The sequence below is a fragment of the Gorilla gorilla genome, chromosome X, assembly GCF_029281585.2.
Source record: "Gorilla gorilla gorilla isolate KB3781 chromosome X, NHGRI_mGorGor1-v2.1_pri, whole genome shotgun sequence".
Taxonomy (NCBI): Eukaryota; Metazoa; Chordata; class Mammalia; order Primates; family Hominidae; genus Gorilla; species Gorilla gorilla.
Genome location: NC_073247.2, coordinates 93,491,011 through 93,514,800, shown reverse-complemented (window position 1 = coordinate 93,514,800; position 23,790 = coordinate 93,491,011).

Sequence of the window (23,790 nt, the reverse complement as noted above, 5' to 3'; positions counted from 1 at the left end):
CCTCCCAAAGTGCTGGGATTACAGGTGCGAGCCACTGCACCAGGCCCATCTTCACTATTTTAAAATTTTTTGTTTAGGAGATTTCAAGGCTATGATCAAGAACCACAATATATTCTGCGAATAAGCATTTTAGGTTTCTGAATGAATGAAAGTTACAGGCCCATGCATTTATTTTTTTTCTTGAACATTTATTTTTAAGTTCCCTGGTACATGTGCAGGATGTGCAGGTGTGTTATATAGGTAAACGTGTGCCATGGTGGTTTACTGTACAGATCAACCCATCACCTAGGTATTAAGCCTAGCATTCATTAGCTATTCTTCCTTATGCTCTCCCTCTGCCCACCTCCCCTGAATAGGCCCCAGTGCACCTATTGTGTCCATGTGTTCTCATTGTTCAGCTCCCGCTTATAAGTGAGAAGATTTGGTGTTTGGTTTTCTGTTCCTGAGTTAGTTTGCTGAGGATAATGGCTTCCAGGTCCATCCAAGTCCCTGTAAAGGACGTCATCTCGTTTCTTTTTATGGCTGCATAGTATTCCGTGGTGTATATGTACCACATTTTCTTTATCAAGTCTATCATTCATGTGCATTTGTGTTGATATCATGTTATTGCTATTGTAAATATGCTACAATGATCATATGTGTGCATGTATTTTTATAATAAATTATTTATATTTCTTTGGGTATATACACAGTAATGAGATTGCTGGGTCAAATGGTATTTCTGCTTCTAGACTTTTGAGAAATCACCATACTGTCTTCCACAATGGTTGAACTAATTTGCACTACCACCAAGAGTGTAAAAGTGTTGCTTTTTCTACATAACCTTGCCACCTTGCTAGTGATAGCTTCTTTGGCTGTGCAGAAGCTCCATAGTTTAATTAGATCTCATTATCAATTTTTGCTTTTGTTCCTATTGCTTTTGGATTTTCGTCATGAAATTTTTGTCTGTGCCTATGTCCTGAATGGTATTGCTTAGATTTTCTTTTAGGGTTTTTATAGTTTTGGGTTTTATATTTTACATTTAAGTCTTTAATGCATCTTGAGTTAATTTTTGTATAAAGTGTAAGGAAAGGGTCCAGTTTCAATTTTCTGCATGTGGCTAGCCAGTTCTCCCAGCACCATTTATTAAGTAGAGAATTCATTCCTCATTGCTTGTTTTTGTCAGGTGTGCCAAAAATCAGATGGTTGTTGATGTGTGGTCTTATTTCTGAGTTCTGTATTCTGTTCCATTGGTCTGTGTGTCTGTTTTTGTACCATTACCATACTGTTTTGGTTACTGTAGCCTTGAACTATAGTTTGAAGTCAGGTAGCATGATGCCTCTAGCTTTGTTCTTTTTGCTTAGGATTATCTTTGCTACAAGAGCTGTTTTTTAGTTCCATATGAATTTTAAAATAGTTTTTTTTTAATTCTGTGAAGAATGTCAGTGGTAATTTAATGGAAATAGCATTAAACCTCTAAGTTACTTTGGGAAGTATGGCCATTTTCACTATATTGATTCTTTCTATCCATGAGCATAGAATGATTTTCTATTTGTGTGTGTCCTCACTGACATGCTTGAGCAGTGGTTTGTAGTTCTCCATGAAGAGGTCCTTCACTTAGCTTGTTAGTTGTATTCTTAGGTATTTTATTCTCTTTGTAGCAGTTGTGAATGGGAGTTCATTCATACTTTGGCTGTCTGCTTGCCTGTTGTTGATGTATAGGAATACTAGCAATTTTTGCACATTGATTTTTTTATCCTGAGACTTTATTGAATTTGCTTATTAGCTTAGGAAGCTTTTGAGCTGAGACAATAAGGTTTTCTAGATATAGGAAAATGCCACCTGCAAACAAGGATAATTTGACTTTTACTCTTCCTATTTGAATACCCTTTATTTTCTTCTCTTGCCCAATTGTCCTGGCCAAAACTTCCAATATTATGTTGAACTGGAGTGGTGAGAGAGGGCATCCTTGCCTTCTGCTGGTTTTCAAGGGGAATGCTTCCAGCTTTGCCCATTCAGTTTAATATTTGCTGTGGGTTTGTCATATATGCTTCTAATTATTTTGCGGGATGTTCTGTCAATACCTAGTTTACTGAGAGTTTTTAACATGAAGAGATGTTGTATTTTATTAAAGGCCTTTTCTGCATCTATTGAGATAATCATGTGGTTTTTTCTGTCTTTAGTTCTGTTTATGTGATGAATTAAATTTATTCATTTGCATATGTTGAACCAACCTTGCATCCCAGGGATGAAGCCAAGTTGATCACAGTGGGTAAGCTTTTGGATGTGCTGCTGGATTTGGTTTTCCCGTATTTTATCGAGGATTTTTGCATCAATGTTCATCAGGTATATTGGCCTAAAGTCTTCTTTTTTGTTGCATCTCTTCCAGGTTTTGGTTTTAGGATGACATTGGCCTCATAAAATGAGTTAGGAAGGAGTCCGCCCTTTTTAATTGTTTGGAATAGTTTCAGTAGAAATTATAACAGCTCTTTTTTAACCTCAGGCAGAATTCAGTTGTAAATCCATCTGGTGTTGGTCGTTTATTGTTTGGTAGGCACTTTATTACTGCCTCAATTTTAGATCTCATTACTGCTCTATTCAGAGATTCAGTTTATTCCTGGTTCAGTCTTGGGAGGGTGTATATGTCCAGGAATTTATCAACTTATTCTAGGTTTTATAGTTTATGTGCATTGAGGTGTTTATAGTATTCTCTAATGCTTGTTTGTATTTCTGTGGGATCTGTGGTGATATCCTCCTTATCATTTCAGATTGTGTCAAGGTGATCCTTACATCTTTTCTTCTTTATTTGTCTAGCTACAGGTCTATTTATTTTATTAATTTTTTGAAAAGAAAACAGCTCCCCATTGATTTCTTGAAGGGTTTTTCACGTCTCTTTCTCCTTCAGTTCAGCTCTGATTTTGTTATTTCTTTTCTTCTGCTAACTTTGGGGCTTGTTTGCTCTTGGTTCTCTAGTTATTGTAGTTGTGATGTTAAGTTGTCGATTTGATATTTTTCTAGCTTTTTGATGTGGGCATTCAGTGCTATAAGTTTTTCTCTTAACACTGCTTTAGCTGCCTTTCAGAGATTCTGGTGTATTGTTTCTTTGTTCTCATTTATTTCAAATAACTTCTTTATTTCTGCCTTAATTTCATTATACACCAAGGAGTCATTCAGAAACAGGTTGCTCAATTTCCATGTAGTTGTGTGGTTTTGAGTGAGTTTCTTAATCTTGAGTTCTAATTTGATTGTGCGGTGGTCTGATAGACTATTATAATTTCAATTATTTTGCATTTGCTGAGGACTTTTATTTCTGATTATATGATCTATTTTAGAGTAAGTGTCATGTGATGATCAGAAGAATGTATATTCTGTTGTTTTTGGTTGGAGAGTTCTGTAGATATCTATCAGATCCACTTGATCCAGAGCTGAGTTCAGGTCCTGAATATCTTTTTAATTTTCTGTCTCGATGATCTGTCTAATATTGTCAGTGGAGTGTTAAAGTCTCCTACCATTAGTATGCAGGACCCTAAGTCTCTTTGTAGGTCTCTAAGAACTTGCTTTATGAATCTGGGTGCTCCTGTATTGGGTGCATTTATATTTAGGATAGTTAGCTCTTCTTGTTGAATTGAACCCCTTACCTTTATGTAATGCCCTTCTTTGTCTCTTTTGATCTTTGTTGGTTTAAAGTCTGTTTTGTCAAAAACTAGGGCTTTGACCCTGCTTTTTTCTGTCTTCCATTTGCTTGGTCAAATTTTCCACATCTCTTTATCTTAGCCTAAGTGTGTCTTTGCATGTGAGATGGGTCTCCTGAAGACAGAATGCTAATAGGTCTTGACTATTTTTCCAGCTTGCCATTTTGTGTTTTATAATTGGGGCATTTAGCACATTTAAATTTAAGGTTAATATTGTTATGTGTGAATTTGATCCTGTCATTCTGATGCTAGCTGGTTATTTTGTAGACTTGTTTATGTGGTTGCTTCATAGTGTTCCTGGTTGTTGTACTTCAGTGTGTTTTTGTAGTGGCTGGTAGTGGTTTTTCCTTTCCATATTTAGTGTTTCTTTCAGGAGCTTTTGCAAAGCAGGCTTGGTAGTGACGAATTCCCTATGCACTTGCATGTCTGAAAAAGATCTTATTTCTCCTTCACTTATAAAGCTTAATATGGCAGGATAAGAAATTCTACGTTTAATTTTTTTTTCTTTAAGAATATTGAATATTGGGCCCCAATATCTTTTGGCTTGTAGGATTTCCACTGAGAGATCCACTGTTAGTCTGATGGGCTTCCCTTTGTAAGTGAAATGGCCTTTCTCTCTGGCTCCCTTTAACGTTTTTTCTTTTATTTTGACCATAGAGAATGTGATGATTGTTTGTCTGGTGGTTGATCTTCTCATGGAGTATCTTACTGGGGTTCTCTACGTTTCCTGAAATTGAACATTGGCCTGTCTCGCTAGGTTGGGGAATTTCTCCTGGATAATATTCCGAAGTATGTTTCCCAAATTGGTTCCATGCTCCTCATCTTTTTCAAGCACCCCATTCATTTGTAGGCTCAGTCTTTTTAAATAATGCCATATTTCTCAGAGGTTTTGTTCATTCTTTTCTAATATTTTTCTATTCTGGTCTACCTGACTTATTTCAGAAAGACAGTCTTCAAGCTCTGGGATTCTTTCCTCTGCTTGCTCTATTCTGCTATGGATATTGTAATTGTACTGTGACGTTCTTAGGTTGTGTTTTTCAGCTCCCTCAGTTCAATTATTCTCCTCCCTAAACTGAATATTCTGGTTATCAGCTCCTGTATCATTTTATCATGATTCTTAGTTTCTTTGCATTGAGTTAAGACATGCTACTTTAGCTCAGGGAAGGTTGTTATCACCCATTCTCTAAAGCCTACTTCTGTCAATATAGCCATCTTAGCTTCAACCAAATTCTGTGCCTTTGCTGGAGAGGTGTTGTTGTCATTTGGAAAAGAAGAGTCTCTGGATGTTTGAGTTTTCAGCATTTTTGCATTGATTCTTTCTCATTTTTGTAGGCTTATCTACCTTTGATCTTTGTGGTTGCTGACCTTTAAATGGGGTTTCTGTGGGGTCTTTTTTGTTCATGTTGTTGTTGTTGTTGCTTTCTGTTTGTTTTTCTTTTCACACTTAGGCCACTCTTATGTAGGGCTGCTGTGATTTTTCTGGGGGTCCATTCCAGACCCTCATTGCCTCAGTCCCTCCCACACCTGGAGATATCACTAGTGAAGGTTACAAAACAGCAGAGATGGCAGCATGCTTCTTTCTCTGGGAGCTCTGTCCCAGAGGAGCACCCACCTGATGCTGGCCCTAATGCTCCTGTAGGTGGTGTCTGGCGACCCCTGTTGGGAGGTCTCACCCAGTCTGAAAGAATGGGATCAAGGACCCACTCAAAGAAGCAGTCTGGCTGTCCCTTGGCAGAGTGGGTGCACTACACTGGAGGAAATCGCCCTCATTCAGACTGCCTGGACTGTCTAGAGCCAGCAGACTAGAAAGACTAAGTCAGCTAAATCACAGAGATTGAAGCTGCCCCTGCCCCTAGGGGCTCCATCCCAGGGAGATATCAGGATTCTGGTCTAGACTTCTTGGACTCCCTGGAGCCAGAAGGCTAGAATGGCTGACTCAAACTGTAGAGAAGGTGGCTTCCCTTACCCCTAAGAACTCAATCGGTCTCAGGCAGTCTCCAGCCTGCTGCCACTGGCCAGCTGAAATTCTAAGCCAATGGGTCTTAATTTGTGAAGTGCCATGGGAGTGAAGCCTGCATAACAACACACTGTGTGGCTCCCTGGCTTCAGCCCCCTTACTAGGGGAATGCATAGATATATCCCCCACGTAGCCAGAATTCCCTGGGCCAGAGTATGCAAAACTCCTGGGTCTCTGTGTGTGCCTGAGTGGCTGCTTTTCTGAGATTCTGCACGGTTTTGTGATTCAAACCCAAGGCCCTGGTGGCGTGGGCTCACGAGGGGATCTCCTGGTCGGCAGGTCACAAAGATCCATGGGAAAAACATGGTTTCCCAAGCTGGACCGCAGAATCACTCACCACTTCCCTTGGCTGGGGATGGGGGCTCCCATGGTTCCATGCCGCTCCAGGGTTGGCCATTGCCTCACCTTGCTTTTCTTCACTTTCCGTGGGCCGAGCCATCAACCTAATCAGTCCCAATGTGAGAACCTGGATACCTAAGTTGAAAGTGCAAAATTGACCTACCATTTTCATTTATCTACCCATACACTTTATGAGACAAATTTCACTTCACTCTTCCTTTCACTCACTGAGCTCCAGTCACATTGGTCATCTTTCAGTTTCTTATACATAGCAATGTGATTCTTTTTACATGTTGTTCTTAGCGCTAGAATGTCACCTTTCTTATGACCCAGTATAGTGTCTGTTACATGGTAATCATTTATTACACATGAGTTGAATAATTTTTTTGTAGAGTACATTAGCAATAGAGCAGAATGAAAAGTCCTTATACTTGTTTACCAAAAACAACAAAAACAATAAGTGACTATAAATCAAGTAAAGTCGTTCTCAGAACACTCCAGGCAACAAGGAAACAGCAAGAACCCTGTGAAGTACAAGAATAGAGGATGGTCATGGAGAAAAGAGTAGAAAAATTTTTATCAACATCAGCCCATCTCCTACTCCAGAGCAGACTGTAACTAAGAGTGATCCCCTCAATGGGATTTTCCACTTTTGGGAGGGGGAGGGAAGTACGAGAGGACATCAGCAGTCCTGTTCACCATCACAGTTACCTGCAGCTTTAGCCAGCAGGGATCCCTGAAGTTTTCATAGTGCTATGCCCAGCTGACAACTTCCCAGAATCCATGCTGCAGTGTTCCCCAACAGAGAAGGAGCCACCACTGTGTCCCCTGCTCAGGGTTGGAGCTGTCACAGGGCTGATCCATGGCCCCAGAGGCCGGAGTCACCACTGTGCTCTCCATGCAGGAATCAAAATGCCATAGCTTGTCACCATCTTCAAGACTGGAGCTGCACTGCCCTGCCCTGCAACCCATCCTTGGGGCCTGAATTTTGGCTGTTACCCAACAATACCAGGGATGTGTTGCCACTTTTCTTCACCCAACTCCCAGACCTCTGAGTCATAACTTCAACCCACCATTACCAGGATGCAACAAATAGTTGCATCGGGTGGGATTTATACTTGGCATGCAAGAAAGCTTCAACATGCAAATCAATAAGTGTGATATACTGCATTAACAGAATGAAGGATAAAACTATCTGATAATATCAATAGAAAGTGAGTAAGCATTTGACAAAAGTTAACACACTTTCATGATAAAAATATTCAAAACACTAGGAATAAACTAAATTTACTTCACCATAACAAAAGCCACATATGAAAAACCCATAGTGAATATAATCCCCAACAAAGAAAAACTGAAAGTTTTTATTTAAGGTAAGGGAAAAGACAGGGATGCTCACTTCTGTCACTTCTATTGAACATAGAATTAGAAGTCTTAGCAAGAGCACTCAGACAAAAAACAAACTGATGACATCTTTATTGGAAAGAAAGAAATGAAATTATCTGTTTTCAGGTGATAAGACCTTTCATATGGAGCATCCTAAAGACTCCATTAAAAAGCAGTTAGAAGTAGTAAATGAACTCAGTAAAATAACAAGATACAAAATCAACCTATAGAATCAGTTGCATTTCTATACACTAAAAACAGGTGGACTATTCAAAGAAGGTTATTAAACAAACAATCTTATTAACAGTAGCATCAAAACCAAAAGAAGGGCGTGGCCCAAATCTTCATCTCTACATAGAGGAGCAACACCCCGGAAACAGAGGACAGACTGCAGAGTTGCCTACCATAGCCTGAAGAACCAAATAGAACTTCTGGAATTAAAAAAAAAAATTACCACAGTAATTGCAAACCTACAGGTAGAAGCCTTAACAATAGATTAGACCAAAGAGAAGAAATAATTCAAGAGCTCAAAGACTGGTATTTTGTATTAATTCAGTCAGATAAAAATGAATAAATGTTTTTAAAATAAACACAGTATTTAAAACATACGGAACTATGTAAAGTGACCAAACCTACAACTTTTTGAAATTCCTGACAGAGAAGAAAAAAAAAAGCAAGCAACCTGGAAAATATATTTGAAGGTATAATTCAGAAAAATTTCCGAATCTTGCTAGAGAGGTTGACATCAAAATACAAGAAATGTAGATAAATCCTTCAAGATACTATAAAATATGACCATCCCCAAAGCATGTAGTCCTCACACTATCCCAGGTCACTGTGAATATATATATATATATATATCTTATATGCAGTGAGAAAAAAAGATCAAATTACCTATAAATAAAATCCCATCAGACTGTCAGCAGATTTCTCAGCAGGATCCTTACAAACATGAAGAGATTGGAGACTCATTTTTAGCTTTAAAAAATTCTAACAAGAATTTCACATCCGGCCAAATTAAGCTTCATAAATGAAGGGTAAATAAAGTCTTTCACATACAAGAAAACAATAAGGAAATTCATCACCACCAGATTGGATCTACAATAAATGTTTAAAGGACTTCTAAATATGGAAATAAAAGGATGGTACTTCCTATGATAAAAGCACATGTAAGTAGAAAGCCCAAACACCTTATAATGCAACTACAAAATGGAATCTACAAAACAATTAGATAACAACACAATAACAGAAATGAAACATCACATATAAATATTAATCTTAAATGTAAACAACCTAAATACTTCACTTAAAAGATAAAGAGTAGCAAATTAGATAACAAAGCAAGACCAAACATTCTGCTGCCTTCAAAAGACCCACTTCACATATAGTGACACACATAGACTCAAAATAAAGGGAGAGAGGAAGATATATCATGCAAATGGAAAACACACACACAAAAATAGAAGGGCACACTATTTGTGTATCAGATAAAATAGACATTAAACTAACAATAACAAAAAGGGACAAAGAAGGACATTACATAATAATAGTGTTCAGTGCAACAAGAAGATATAACTATCCTAAATGTGTATACATTCAATGTTGGAGCACCCAGCTTTATACAACAATTGCTACTAGACATAAAAAAAGAAACAGCTGTAAAATAATAGTGGTAGACTTCAACACACCACTGACATCTTTAGACAGATCATCAAGGCAGAAACTGAACAAAAAAATTTTGGACTTAAATAGAATATTTGACCAAATGGACCTGATATTGATCTAAATAACATTCCACCTAAAAACCACAGAATATACATTATTCCCATCTGCACACAGAGCAGTTTAACAACATTCTCGGTCATAAGGTGATCATAAATACATTCAAAAAATCGAAATCATGCAAAGCATCTTGTTGTACCAGAGTGGAATAACAATAGAAATCAATACCAAAAGGACTTATGAAAATTACATAAATATATGGAAACTAACCAACTTATTCCTGAATGAATTTCGGGTAAACAAAATTAAGGCAGAAATCAAAAAGTTATTTGAAACAATTGAAAATAGAAATACGACATATGAAAACCTCTGGGATATAACAAAAGCAGTGTTAAGAGAAAAGTTTATAGCACCAAAGAACTACATCTAAAAGGGAAATATCCCAAATTAATAACCTAAGGTCACAATGAAGGAACTAGACAAATGAGAACAAGCTAAATCAAACACTAGCTGAATAGAAGAAATAGTTATGATCAAAGCAGGAAGAAATAAAATTGTAATCAAATAACTATAAAAAATCAACAATCTCACTCATAAGTGGGAGCTGACCAATGAGAACACATGGACATAAGGAGGAGAACAACACACACTGGGGCCCGTCAGGGGGTGTGGGTGAAGGCAGAGCAACAGGAAAAACAGCTAATGTATGCTGGGCTTAATACTTAGGTGATAGGTTGATACTTACTTATCAATACTGAGGTTGGTAGGTGCAGCAAACCACCATGGCACACATTTACTTATGTAACAAACCTGCATACCCTACACATGTACCACAGAACATAAAATAAAACAAAAATAGATATAGAAAATCAACAAATTGGAAAGTTCATTGTTTGAAAAGATATAAAAGATTGGGAGACTATTGGCTAAATTAACAAAGAGAGAGAGAGAAAAATAAGCAAAATTAAAAATGATAAAGTTGACATTACAACTGATACCAAAGAAATACAAAAGATCCTCAGAGATTGTAAGTATGCCTAGTGTTCCATTATTGGAACAATAAGCATGTGGGAGTTATTTATATCCTACTGCTCAAGGTCGTCACCAAAGTCTGATTGCAAAACTTAAAAAAATTGCAGCCTCAGGCTTAAATGGATTAATACCTCCAAAAACACAAACAAGAAAATTGAGAGGAAATGGATAAATTCCTGGAAACAGACAAACTTCCAAAATTGAACTAGGATGAAACTAAAACCGTTAAGAGACCAAAAATGAGTTAATAAGTTGAATCAGTAATTAAAAAATGTCCTACCAAAAGAATCTAGCCCTGCACCAGATAAATGGTGAGTCAAATTCTACCAGATGTACAAAGAAGAGCTGGTACCAATTTTAGTGAAGCTTCCAAAAAATTAGGAGGAGGGTTTCTTTCCTATCTCATTCATTGGAGGCAGTGCAATCCTGATACCAATCCTCACACCAAAATCTGGCGAGGACACAACAAAAAAAGAGAACTACAGGCTAATATCCCTGAAAAACATAGATGAAAAAGTCCTCAACAAAATTCTAGCAAACCACATTCAACAGTCCATCATTCAACACAATCTAGTGGGCTTTATTCCTGGGATGCAAGGATGGTTCAACGTAGGCAAATCAATAAATTTCTGTTATCACATAGACAAAATTAAAAGCAAAAACCATATTATCATCTCAATAGAAGCAGAACAATCATTTGGTAAAATTCAACCCCACTTCATAACAAAACCCTAAAAAAAACTAGACATTGAAGGAACAAAACTCAAAATAATAGCAGCCATTTATAAGAAACACAAAACAAACATCATACTGAATGGGCAATAGTTGGAAGCATTTCCTCTAAAAACTGTAACAACACAAGTTTGTCCACTGTTACCACTCCTATTCAACACAGTACTGAAAGTGCTAGCAAGAGTAATCAGGCAAGAGAGAAAAATAAAAGGAATTTAAATATTAAAAGGGGAAGTCATATTGTCTCTGTTCATTTTTGATACTATTGTAGATGTAGAATACCCAAAAGATTCCTCAAAAAAACTCCCAGATCTGATAAATTAGTTCAATAAAGTTTCAGAATACAAAATCAATGTACAAATATGAGTATCATTTCTATACCTCAATAACATTCAAGCTGAGATCCAAATCAAGAATGCAATTTCATTTGCTGTATCTGAAAAAAAAAGGACCTATGAGTACCTGTAAACAATAAGATGAAATATCTCTACAAGGAAAACTACAAAACACTGTTGAAAGAAATTATAGATAGCAAAAAAAAAAAAAAATGGAAAACATATTCCAACTCAGAGATTGGGAGAATTAATATCCTTAAAATGGCCATACTACCCAAAGCAATCTACAGATTCCATGCTATTCTAGTCAAACTTTTTTATTATTATTATACTTTAAGTTTTAGGGTACATGTGCACAACGTGCAGGTTTGTTACATATGTATACATGTGCCATGTTGCTGTGCTGCACCCATTAACTCATAATTTAGCATTACATATACCTCCTAATGCTATCCCTCCCCACCTTCCCCAACCACACAACAGTCCCCAGTGCGTGATGTTCCCCTTCCTGTGTCCATGTGTTCTCATTGTTCAATTCCCACCTGTGAGTGAGAACATGCAGTGTTTGGTTTTTTGTCCTTGTGATAGTTTGCTGAGAATCATGGTTTCCAGCTTCACCCATGTCCCAAAAAAGAACATGAACTCATCATTTTTTATGGCTGCATAGTATTCCATGGTGTATATGTGCCACATTTTCTTAATCCAGTCTATCATTGTTGGACATTTGGGTTGGTTCCAAGTCTTTGCTATTGTGAATAGTGCTGCAATAAACATACGTGTGCATGTGTCTTTATAGCAGCATGATTTATAATCCTTTGGGTATATACCCAGTAATGGGATGGCTGGGTCAAATGATATTTCTAGTTCTACATCCCTGAGGAATTGCCACACTGACTTCCACAATGGTTGAATTAGTTTACAGTCCCACCAACAGTGTCAAAGTGTTCCTATTTCTCCACTTCCTCTCCAGCACCTGTTGTTTCCTGACTTTTTAATGATCGCTATTCTAACTGGTGTGAGATGGTATCTCATTGTGGTTTTGATTTGCATTTCTCTGATGGCCAGTGATGATGAGCATTTTTTCATGTGCTTTTTGGCTGCATAAACGTCTTCTTTTGAGAAGAGTCTGTTCATATCCTTCACCCACTTTCTGATGGGGTTGTTTGTTTTTTTCTTGTAAATTTGTTTGAGTTCATTGTAGATTCTGGATGTTAGCCCTTTGTCAGATGAGTGGGTTGCAAAACTTTTCTCCCATTTTGTAGGTTGCCTATTCACTCTGATGGTAGTTTCCTTTGCAGTGCAGAAGCTCTGTAGTTTAATTAGATCCCATTTGTCAACTTTGGCTTTTGTTGCCATTGCTTTTGGTGTTTTAGACATGAAGTCCTTGCACATGCCTATGTCCTGAATGGTATTGCCTAGGTTTTCTTCTAGGGATTTTATGGTTTTAGGTCTAATATTTAAGTCTTTAATCCATCTTGAATTAATTTTTGTATAAGGTGTAAGGAAGGATCCAGTTTCAGCTTTCTACATATCGCTAGCCAGTTTTCCCAGCACCACTTATTAAATAGGGAGTCCTTTCCCCATTGCTTGTTTTTCTCAGGTTTGTCAAAGATCAGATAGTCGTAGATATGTGGCATAATTTCTGAGGGCTCTGTTCTGTTCCATTGGTGTATATCTCTGTTTTGGTACCAGTACCATGCTGTTTTGTTTACTGTAGCCTTGTAGTGCAGTTTGAAGTCAGGTAGCGTGATGCCTCCAGCTTTGTTCTTTTGGCTTAGGATTGACTTGGCGATGCGGGCTCTTTTTCAGTTCCATATGAACTTTAAAGCAGTTTTTTCCAATTCTGTGAAGAAAGTCATTGGTAGCTTGATGGGGATGGCATTGAATCTATAAATTACCTTGGACAGTATGGCCATTTTCAGGATATTGATTCTTCCTACCCATGAGCATGGAATGTTCTTCCATTTGTTTGTATCCTCTTTTATTTCATTGAGCAGTGGTTTGTAGTTCTCCTTGAAGAGGTCCTTCACATCCCTTGTAAGTTGGATTCCTAGGTATTTTATTGTCTTTGAAGCAATTGTGAATGGGAGTTCACTCATGATTTGGCTCTCTGTTTGTCTGTTATTGGTGTATAAGAATGCTTGTGATTTTTGCACGTCGATTTTGTATCCTGAGACTTTACTGAGGTTGCTTATCAGCTCAAGAAGACTTTGGGCTGAGACGATGGGGTTTTCTAGATATACAATCATGTCATCTGCAAACAGGGACAATTTGACTCCCTCTTTTCCTCATTGAATGCCCTTTATTTCCTTCTCCTGCCTGATTGCCTTGGCCAGAACTTCCAACACTATGTTGAATAGGAGTGGTGAGAGATGGCATCCCTGTCTTGTGCCAGTTTTCAAAGGGAATGCTTCCAGTTTTTGCCCATTCAGTATGATATTGGCTGTGGGTTTGTCATAGATAGCTCTTATCATTTTGAGATACGTCCCATCAATACCTAATTTATTGAGAGTTTTTAGCATGAAGAGTTGTTGAATTTTGTCAAAGGCCTTTTCTGCATCTATTGTGATAATTATGTGGTTTTTGTCTTTGGTTCCGTTTATATGCTGGATTACATTTATTGTTTTGCATATGTTGAACCAGCCTTGCATCCCAGGGATGAAGCCCACTTGGTCATGGTGGATAAGCTTTTTGATGTGTTGCTGGATTCGGTTTGTCAGTATTTTATTGAGGATTTTTGCATCAGTGTTCGTCAAGGATATTGGTCTAAAATTCTCTTTTTTGGTTATGTCTCTGCCAGGCTTTGGTATCAGTATGATGCTGGCCTCATAAAATGAGTTAGGGAGGATTCCCTCTTTTTCTATTGATTGGAATAGTTTCAGAAGGAATGGTACCCGCTCCTCCTTGTACCTCTGGTAGAATTCGGCTGTGAATCCATCTGGTCCTGGACTTTTTTTGGTTGGTAAGCTATTAATTATTGCCTCAATTTCAGAGCCTGTTATTGGTCCATTCAGAGATTCAACTTCTTCCTGGTTTTGTCTTGGGAGAGTGTATGTGTCAAGGAATTTATCCATTTCTTCCAGATTTTCCAGTTTATTTGCATAGAGGTGTTTATAGTATTCTCTGATGGTAGTTTGTATTTCTGTGGGATCAGTGGTGATATCCCCTTTGTCATTTTTTATTGCATCTATTTGATTCTTCTCTCTTTTCTTCTTTATTAGTCTTGCTAGTGGTCTACCAGTTGTGTTGATCTTTTCAAAAAAGCAGCTCCTGGATTCATTGATTTTTTGAAGGGTTTTTTGTGTCTCCATTTCCTTCAGTTCTTCTCTGATCTTAGTTATTTCTTGCCTTCTGCTAGCTTTTGAATGTGTTCGCTCTTGCTTCTCTAGTTCTTTTAATTGTGATGTTAGGATGTCAATTTTAGATCTTTCCTGCTTTCTCTTGTGGGCATTTAGTGCTATAAATTTCCCTCTACACACTGCTTTGAATGCGTCCTGGAGATTCTGGTATGTTATGTCTTTGTTCTCATTGGTTTCAAAGAACATCTTTATTTCTGCCTTCGTTTTGTTATGTGCCCAGTAGTCATTCAGGAGCAGGTTGTTCAGTTTCCATGTAGTTGAGTGGTTTTGAGTGAGTTTCTTAATCCTGAGTTCTAGTTTGATTGCACTGTGGTCTGAGAGACAGTTTGTCTTAATTTCTGTTCTTTTACATTTGCTGAGGAGTGCTTTACTTCCAACTGTGTGGTCAATTTTGGAATAGGTATGGTGTGGTGCTGAAAAGAATGTATATTCTGTTGATTTGGGGTGGAGAGTTCTGTAGATGTCTATTAGGTCCTCTTGGTGCAGAGCTGAGTTCAATTCCTGTATATCCTTCTTAACTTTCTGTCTCGTTGATCTGTCTAATGTTGGCAGTGGGGTGTTAAAGTCTCCCATTATTATTGTGTGGGGTCTAAGTCACTTTGTAGGTCACTAAGGACTTGCTTTATGAATCTGGTTGCTCCTGTATTGGGTGCATATATATTTAGGATAGTTAGTTTTTCTTGTTGAATTGATCCCTTTACCATTACATAATGTCCTTGTTTGTCTCTTTTGATCTTTGTTTTTTTAAAGTCTGTTTTATCCGAGACTAGGATTGCAACCTCTGCCTTTTTTTGTTTTCCATTTGCTTGGTAGATCTTCCTCCATCCCTTTATTTTGAGCCTATATGTGTTTCTGCTTGTGAGATGTGTTTCCTGAATACAGCACACTGATGGGTCTTGATTCTTTATGCAATTTGCCAGTCTGTGCCTTTTAATTGGAGCATTTAGCCCATTTACATTTAAGGTTAGTATTGTTATGCGAATTTGTTACTGTTAGTGTTATTTATTTTGATACTGACATTATGATGTTAGCTGTTTATTTTGCTCATTAGTTGATGCAGTTTCTTCCTAGCGTTGATGGTCTTTTCCAATTTGGCATGTTTTTGCAGTGGCTGGTACCAGTTGTTCCTTTCCATGTTTAGTGCTTCCTTCAGCAGCACTTTTAGGGCAGACCTGGTGTTGACAAAATCTCTCAGCATTTGCTTATCTGTAAAGTATTTTATTTCTCCTTCACTTATGAAGCTTAGTTTGGCTGGATATGAAATTCTGGGTTGAAAATTCTTTTCTTTAAGAATGTTGAATATTGGCCCCTACTCTCTTCTGGCTTGTAGAGTTTCTGCCGAGAGGTCAGCTGTTAGTCTGATGGCCTTCCTTTTGTGGGTAGCCCGACCTTTCTCTCTGGCTGCCCTTAACATTTTTTCCTTCATTTCAACTTTGGTGAATCTGACAATTATGTGTCTTGGAGTTGCTCTTCTCGAGGAGTATCTTTGTGGCATTCTCTGTATTTCCTGAATTTGAATGTTGGCCTGCTTTGCTAGATTGAGGAAGTTCTCCTGGATAATATCCTGCAGAGTGTTTTTCACCTTGGCTCCATTCTCCCCATCACTTTCAGGTACACCAGTCAGATGTAGATTTGGTCTTTTCACATAGTCCCATGTTACTTGGAGGCTTTGTTCATTTCTTTTTATTATTTTTTCTCTAAATTTCACTTCACGCTTCATTACATACATTTCATCTTCCATCGCTGATACCCTTTCTTCCAGTTGATCACGTAGGTTACTGAGGGTTGTGCATTCCTCACATAGTTCTCGTTCAGTGGTTTTCAGCTCCATCAGGTCCTTTAAGGACTTCTCTGCATTGGTTATTCTAGTTATCCGTTCATCTAATTTTTTTTGAAAGTTTTTAACTCCTTTGCCTTTGGTTCGAACTTCCTCCTTTAGCTCAGTGTAGTTTGATCTTCTGAAGCCTTCCTCTCTCAACTCCGTCCAGCTTTGTTCCATTGCTGGTGAGGAGCTGCGTTCCTTTGGAGGAGAAGAGGCGCTCTGATTTTTAGAGTTTCCAGTTTTTCTGCTCTGTTTTTTCCCCATCTTTGTGGTTTTATCTACCTTTGGTCTTTGATGATGGTGACGTACAGATGGGTTTTTGGTGTGGATGTCCTTTCTGTTTGTTAGTTTTCCTTCTAACAGTCAGGGCCCTCAGCTGCAGGTCTGTTGGAGTTTGCTGGAGGTCCACTCCAGACCCTGTTTGCTTGGGTATCAGCAGTGGTGGCTGCAGAACACTGGATATTAGTGAACCGCAAATGCTGCTGCCTGATTTTTCCTCTGGAAGTTTTGTCTCAGAGGGGTACCGGGCCGTGTGAGTTGTCAGTCTGCCCCTACTGGGCGGTGCCTCCCAGTTAGGCTACTCGGGGGTCAGGGACCCACTTGAGGAGGCAGTCTGTCCATTCTCAGATCTCAAGCTGCATGCTGGGAGAACCACTACTGTCTTCAAAGCTGACAGACAGGGACATTTAAGTCTGCAGAGGTTATTGCTGTCTTTTGTTTGTCTGTGCCCTGCCCCCAGAGTTGGAGCCTACAGAGGCAGGCCTCCTTGAGCTGTGGTGGGCTCCACCCAGTTTGAGCTTCCTGGCTGCTTTGTTTACCTACTCAAGCCTGAGCAATGGCAGATGCCCCTCCCCCAGCCTCGCTGCCGCCTTGCTGTTTGATCTCAGACTGCTGTGCTAGCAATGAGCGAGGCTCCGTGGGCATAGGACCTTCCAAGCCAGGTGTGGGATATAATCTGCTGGGGTGCCGTTTTTTAAGCCCTTTGGAAAAGCGCAGTATTAGGGTGGGGGTGACCCGATTTTCCAGGTGCCATCTGTCACCCCTTTCTTTGACTATGAAAGGGAATTTCCCGACCCCTTGCTCTTCCCGGGTGAGGGGATGCCTCACCCTGCTTCGGCTCATGCAGGGTGAGCTGCACCCACTGTACTGCACCCTCTGACTGTCACTCCCCAGTGAGATGAACCCAGTACCTCAGTTGAAAATGCAGAAATCACCCATTTTCTGCATCGCTCACGCTGGGAGCTGTAGACTGGAGCTGTTCCTATTCGGCCATCTAAGAACATCATTTTCAACAGAATTAGAAAAAAATACAATAAAATGCATATGGTGCCAAAAAAAGGCTGACTAGCGGAAACATGTCTAAGGAAAGAACCAAGCTGGAGAAATCATATTACCCAACTTCAACCTATATTATATGGCTACAGTAGCCAAAACAGCATGGTCCTAGTACAAAAACAGACTCATAAAGAAACAGAAAAGAAAATGGAACCCAGAAGTTGAACTGCATACCTACTGCCGTTCAACCTGTGACAAAGTTTACGAAGATTATCTATAGGGGAAGGACTCTGTATTCCATAAATGCTTGTGGGATAACTGGCTAGCCATATGTAGATGAATAAAACTAGACTCTTACCATTTACCATATAAAAAATTAACTCAAGTTGAATCAAAGACTTAAATATGAGACCTCTTACTATAAAAATCTTAGAAAAAACCTGGAAAACGCTATTTTGGTCATCAGCCTTAGGAAAGAATATATGACTAATTCCACAAAAGCAATTGCAAGAAAAACAAAAATTGACAAGTGAGACCTAGTTAAACTAAAGAGCTTCTCTTCTGCACAGCAAAAGAAACTATCAACAGAGAAAAAAAATCCTACAGAATAGGAGAATGTATTCATAAGCTATGCATCTAACAAAACATTAATATCCAGAATCTATAAGAAACTTAAACAATTCTAAAAGTAAAAACCAAATAATTCCATTAACAAATGGTAAAAGGAAATGAATAAACACTTTTCAAAAGAAAACATACAAGTGGCCAATAAACATCAGAAAACATGCTCCAGATCCCTAATCATTAGAGAAATGAGAATGAAAACCATAATGAAATACCACCTCACACGTATTAGAATGGCTATGATGAAAAAGTAAAAACAAAAACAACAACAACAAAAAGATTGATGGCAAGGCTCAAGGCTGCATAGAAAAGGGAATGTTTATACATTGTTGATGAGAATGCAAATTAAAAAATCTTAAAAGAGAACAGAACTGCTATTTGACCTAGCAATCCCATTACTGAGTATTTCCCCAAAGGAAAATAAATTGTTCTACCTAAAAGACACAGGTACTCATATGTTTATCAGACAACCATTCACAACAGCAAAGGCAAGTAGTCAGCATAGGTACCAATCAATGGTGGATTTTCATTCATAGGATTGAAGGAAGAAAATGTAGTATTATATGTACACCATGGAATACTATGTAGCCATAAAAAAGAACAAAATTATGTTTTTCGTAACAGCATAGATGCAGCTGGAGGCCATCATCACAGGCGAATTAACAAAGGAACAGAAAACCAAATACTATGTATTTTCACTGATAAGTAGAAGCTAACATTCAATACACACAGACACAAATATATGGACAATAAACACTGGGGACCCCGAAGTAGGGAGGGGGAGGGATAAGAGCTGAAAAACTATCCATGTGCACTACCTGAGTGACAGAATCAATTTACCCCAAACATCAGCAGCATGCATGCTGCTGTGTAACAAATATACCTGTGTAACAAATATGCATATGTACTTTCTGAACCTAAAATAACGGTTGAAAATATTTAAAAAGTCAAATTGAACACCCAAAGGGTGCAAATAGCCATAGTAATTCTAAGCAAAAAGAATGAAGCCAGAGGCATCACATTGCCTAACTTCAAACTAAACTACAACCCTATGGTAACCAAAAAAGCATGGTACTGGTACAAAAATAGACATGTAGATCAGTGAAACAAAATAGAGAACCCAGAAATAAGGCCACACATCCACAACCAATTGATCTTTGATAAAGTTGACAAAAGTTAACGGTGAGTAAAGGACACCATAGTCAATAAATGGTGCTTGGAAAACTGGGTACTCAGATATATAAGAATGAAACCCAATGCCTACTTCTCACGATAAACAAAAATTAATTCAAGATGATTTAAATACTTAAATATAAGACCTCCTAGTATAAAAAATACTAAAAGAATGCGTAGGAAAAACCTCTTCTGGACATTGGCTTCAGCAAAAAATTTATGTCAAAGATCTCAAAAACAAATGCAACAAAAATTGACTTAACTAAACTAAAGACCTTCTACACCATGAAAGAAAATATCAACAGAGTAAACAGACAACCTACAGAATGGGAGAAAATTATCACAGAATATGCATCTGAAAAAAGACTAATATCCAGGTTCTGTAAGAAACTTAAGTAAATTAACAAGCAGCAAACATCCTTATGAAAAGTGGACAAAATACATGAGCAGACACTTCTCAAAGGAAGACATACAGGCAGTCAAGAAATATATGAAAACGTTCTCCACACCACTATTCATCAGAGAAATGTAAATCAAAATCAGAATCAGATATCTTCTCATAACAGTCAGAAGGGCCAGTATTAAACAGTCAAAAATAACAGATGTTGGTGAGGATGCAGAGAAAGGGGAATGCTTATACACTGTTGATGGAAATGTAAATGACTTCAGCCCCTGTGCAAAATAAAAAAAAATGTATGGTACTGGGCTATAAATAGACATCATATATTAATGGAATAGAATCAGGTCTTCGAAAATAAACTCATGCCGATAAAGATCATTTAGTCTTCCAGAAGGGGGCAAAGAATACACCATTAGGAAATGATAGTCTCAGTTTGGATATTTCTCAAATAACTAAAAATAGAACTGCCATTCAACTCAGCATGTCCACTACTGGGTATCTACACACACTAGAAAAATTCCATTAAAAAGTCTCATCTATACTTGTATGTCTATCACAGCACTACTTACAATAGCAAAGCCACAGAATCAACCCAGATGCCCATCAACAGTGGATTGGATAAAGAAAAATTTTTGAACATATACACCACAGAATATGATGCAACCATCAAAATGAATAAACTCATGTTCTTTGCAGCAATATGAATGCAACTGGATGCCTTTTTCCTATGTGTATTGATGCAGAAACAGAAAATCAAATACTACATTTTCTTACTTATATGTGTGAGCTAAAACTGGATGTAAATTTATAAAAATGGAAAAAATAAACACTGGGGGAAAGGAAGGAAGGAGGGGGAAAGGCAAAGATTGAAAAACTGCCTGTTGGGTACTATGTTTACTATCTGGATGATGGATTCAATAGAAGCTTAAAGACCAGCATTACACAGTGTATTTATGCAATAAACTTGCCCATGTATTCCCTGAATCTAATTTTAAAAAAAAATTACATATGGTTGTAATAAAAAGGTGGAATATCTGTACTTTGAAAACTACAAAACGTTAGTAAAATAAACTGAAAACAGAAGTAAATAAAAGGAAAAACACCGTGTTCATGAATTGGAAGAATTGATAGTTAATATGCCCATACTGTCCAAAGTGATCTGTAGATTTCATGCAATTCCTGTCAAAATTCTTATGATATAGAAAAAGCAATCTGAAAAAAAGTATGAAGCCACAAAAATCTCTGAATAGCTAAAGCAGTATTAAGAAAGATTTCAGCGTTGTTAATGAGAACAAAGCTGCAAATCTCAAAATTGCTTTGCACAGGGGCTATTCTTGAGGAAGAACAAAGGAGAAAGCTTCACGCTTCCAGATTAAAAACTATTACATAGCTATAGTCATAAAAAGTATGGTACTGGCCTATAAATAGACTTATGTACCAATGGAACAGAATCAGGACTTCAGAAATAAACGCATACAGATAAAGGTCATCTGATCTTCCAGGAAGAGGGCAAAGAACACGCTGTGAGGAAATGATTATCTCCTCAATACATTGGTATTGGGGAAAACAGTGTCCACATGCATGAACATGGGGAAAACAATATTCACAGCGAAATCGGACCCTTTTCTTACATAATACACAAAAATCAACTCAAAATGGATTAGACATAAATGTAATATCTGAAAATGTAAAACTTCTGGAAGAGAAGATAATAAATACAGTCCCTGATCCATTATTGGCTTTCAACATGATTTCTTTTTTTAACTTTTATTTTATGTTTGGGGGTACAAGGACAGGTTTGTTACATAGGTAAACTTATGTCATGGAGGTTTGTTGTGCAGATTATTTCATCAACCGGGTTTTAAGCCTAGTAACCATTAGTCATTTTTCCTGATCCTCTCCCTCCTCCCACCCTACACACTCTGAAAGGCCCCAGTGTGTGTTGTTCTCCTCTGTATATCAATCTGTTCTCATTATTTAGCTCCCACTTATAAGTGAGAATGTGAGGTATTTCATTTTCTGTTCCTGCATTCATTTGCTAAGAATAATGTTCTCTAGCTCCATTCATCTCCCTGCGAGGGACATACCCTCATTCATTTTTTATAGCTGCATAGTATTCAACGGTGTGTATGTACCACATTTTCTTTATCAAGTCTATCATTGATGGGTATTTAGGTTGATTCCATGTTTTTTTCTATTGTGACTAGTGCTGCGATGAAGATGTGCATGCATTTGTCTTTATAATAGAATGATTTATATTCCTTTGCATATATACCCAGTAATAGGATTGCTGGGTCAAATGGTATTTCAGTCTTTATGTCTTTGATACAATCAACAATCATATGACAAAAAAAACTCAGCGTCACTGATTATTAGAGAAATGCAAATCAAAACTACAATGAGATAAAATCTCACACCACTCAGAATGGCTATTATTAAAAATTAGGAAAATAACAGATGCTGGTGAGGTTGTGGAGAAAAAGGAACACTTATAAACTGTTGGTGGGACTGTAATTAGTCAACCATTGAGAAAGACAGTGTAGAGATTCCAGAAATGACTTATTTCGATGTGACGCCAAACTCACAGATAAGAAAAGCAAAAGTAAGCAAATGGGACTACATCAAACTAAAAACCTTATGCACAGTGAAGGAAAAGGCAACCTACATAATGGGTGAAAATATTTACAAGCCATATATTTAATAACAGGTTAATATCCAAAATATATCAGAAACTCATAATAGTCAACAGCAAAATAAAATTCCAATTAAATATGAGCAGAGGCCAGGCATGCTGGCTCATGTCTGTAATCCCAGCACTCTGGTGGGCAGATCACTTCAGGCCAGGAGTTCGAGACGAGCCAGGCCAACATGGCAAAACCCCATCTTTACTAAAAATACAAAAAATTAGCCAGGCGTGGTGGCACACGCTTGTAATCCCAGCTACCAAGGAGGCCGAGGCGTGAGAGTGGCTTGAACGCAGGAGGCAGAGGTTGCAGTGAGCCAAGGTTGCACCACTGCCATCAAGCCTGGGCGACAGAGTCGTACCCTTTCCCCAACCTCCATAACAGACAATTTTTTAGAGAAAACATGCAAATGGCCAACAGGTCAGAGAACTGCAAATGAAACCATCACGTAAATGCAAATCAAAACCACAATGAGAAACCATCTCACATGTATTAGGTTGGCTACTATAAAAATGAGAAGAGATAACAAGTGTTAGTGAGAATTTGAAGAAAACCCTTGTACACTGTTGGTAGGAATGCAAACTGGATCAGGCATTATGATAAACAGTATGAGGCTTCCTTAAAAAATTAAAAATATAACTCCCACGTGATCCAGCAATCCCAGTTCTGGGTATTTATCTGAAGAACATAAAATTAATATGTCAAAGAGATATAGGCACTTTCATGTTCATTGAAGCATTATTAACAATAACCAAGATATGAAAAGCACTTAAGCATCTATGGATGGATGAATGTATAAAATAATTGCAGTGTATACATATACAATGGATTAGAATTTGGAGGATATTATACTTGGAGGATATAGTTTCCTTTTTTTTTTTTTTTTTTTTGGAAGTGGAGTCTCACTCTGTTCACTCTGTGCCCAGGCTAGAGGGCAATGGCACAATCTCGGCTCACTGCAACCTCTGCCTCCCAGGTTCAAGTGATTGTCCTGCCTCAGCATCCTGAGTAGCTGGGATTACAGGCACGCGCCACCACGCCCAGCTAATTTTTGTCTTTTTAGTACAGACGGGGTTTCACCATGTTGGTCAGGCAGGTCATGAACTCCTGACCTCAAGTGATCCACCCATCTTGGCCTCCCAAAGTGCTGGGAATACAGGCGTGAGCCACTGTGCCCAGCCGAGCATATTATTTCACTCATTATATGTAAGTGAAATAA